The sequence below is a fragment of the Salmo salar genome, chromosome ssa02 (assembly GCF_905237065.1).
Source record: "Salmo salar chromosome ssa02, Ssal_v3.1, whole genome shotgun sequence".
In the NCBI taxonomy this organism is placed as follows: domain Eukaryota; kingdom Metazoa; phylum Chordata; class Actinopteri; order Salmoniformes; family Salmonidae; genus Salmo; species Salmo salar.
Genome location: NC_059443.1, coordinates 37093601 through 37095866, shown reverse-complemented (window position 1 = coordinate 37095866; position 2266 = coordinate 37093601).

Genomic DNA, 2266 nt, shown 5'->3' with positions numbered 1-2266 from the left:
GACTGATGGTAAAGGAACGACTACTTCCTTGTTTATTCCAAGGGATGTATGAAGTGGGCGCGTGCACTTGTACGGTGGCCCATAAATGCTAAAAAGTCTTACAGACGCAAGGATTATTACTGTATGAGTGCTTATGCTTGTTTCAATGATTTCACTGTACACGCTCTCTCTCTCTCTCTCTCACTCACACACACACACCTGCTTTCTCGCTCACTCTGACACATCACACTCTTTCTTTTTATTGAGCCCTACTCCCTACTTGTTGTTTAACTTTTCTTGTGTTTCCTGTTATACTATATAAAGCGGCCTTGGGTCCTTAAAAAGCGCTATAAATAGGCTGCCATGTATTAAATATGACGTTTTGACGTCACTTGTATATGTTGTACTTCTGGATGGAATTGATTGATTGTGAGCCCAGCACATTGGCAAAAGTAGGCTAGCCTTGTTCCAGACATTTGGATTATAGGCCTCTGTTGAACAGAAGCAACAGTGGTTTACCCCTTCAGAAATAAAACACAGACAAACCTACTGACTCATAATATGACCTAATTATGTTACAAAAAACTGCTTGACATTGACATCCACTTCAGCTCTGTCTCTGCATAAAAACGCCGGCGCGCACAGGTGCGACGATTGTAATGTCACGCCAATGGATAGACGCACTTCTCTCTGTTAAAATTTGCTCCATGGGGTATTCCAGCAGGCTGCATCTTTAAAACTATTGATATTATAGGAATTCGGTATTTATTCAGGCCATTAGTCTGTTTTTATCAGTGAAGTTACTCTCATCAAATAAAAATAAACGCATGAAGAGGAACAACTTTACGCACAGCACACCTGCTAAAAAAATGAAGATAATTCTACTCATTATGGTATTTTCCCTCGTTTTGGCAACTGTCCTCAGCCAAAAAATCTATTTTGATGACAGTTGGAGAGAAGACAATGAAACGGTAGGACACTTCTCTCAAATTGGCAAAAATATGTTTGAAATATAGCCTATAGCTATATATATAATATAGCCTACATTGTCGATATAAAGATAAAAAAATGTTTCAGCACTGTCCCGGACATTTGGAAATGTGGACTATTTAGGAAGTAGCCACGGGCAGTGATAGGCTTCATAATAAGCATCTCATGATTAGCCTAGGCTACATTCAAATGAATAAGCTAAATTGTGTATTTTATTTATTCAGAGCAAATGGCCACAATCTGAGCAATATAAAGAAATCCTGAAAAGAATGACTCGAAAACCTGAGTCACGCAAATTCTTTGGTCTTATGGGGAAAAGAGGCTCTGGTATGCTAACTACTTACTAGTTATAATTCAATATATTAAAGGACATATATTCTATAAAAGCTCATCTGTATTTTTGCTTTGTCCCTTCCACTCTTTGCAGCAAAATCCCAGGTAACAAGAAGAAGTAAGTGTTGCATGCATTAGACATTGTTGGCAATGACTATTTTCAATCGCATTAAAGAGGCTACTTGTATCAAGATATCAATGGGATACAAGGCACATAGATCATATTAAATGATAGAATTACATATAATAGGTATGAAAACCACTAAGGTGGAACTGTTCTCATGCCATATACAATTCCTACAAGAGACTCTGCTGTGTAATGTCAAAATGGGATCACTGTGGGAGATATACTTTCTTCTGTCTGAAATAGCCCTACTCTCACCTCTTTTCCAGGGCAGAAATTTGAGTCTTTTGTTGGACTGATGGGTAAAAGGAGCTCAGAGGAACAAGGTAAAATACCAGCATTTAGTGTATGTATGACTCATTCTGAGTTTTTTTCTCTCTCAGGACATACTGTTGATTACTGTTATTCCTGCAGGTTCCTTCTAATGGATCTAAAGCAGCTACATACAACTTCGAATTGAAAGAATCAAGTGTGTACCAGAATGCACTGAAAATGTGTTTGCATGATTGTTTCAGTCAAGTGTAAAATTGAGAGAACATCTTGCGTCGGCAAATTAACAGTACTTGCAAAAATTGCTTTAGAAAATTAAGGATTATGCATATTACTGTGGTGTGAAATGTCAAAACTATTCAGGCGAATAACCTGTTAGTGCTCTGAAAACATTCATATTGTGCATGTAATGTGTCAGAATACTTATATCAAAAGTAAAACCACTAAACTGAAAAACACTGAATAAAGGTGGAGATACAGTGCAAAGCATATTAATACTAAACTACAGAGCAAAATAAGTATCACAATTTAACTTTACATTTCAGTAGGCCTACATAATAGGTATTCCGA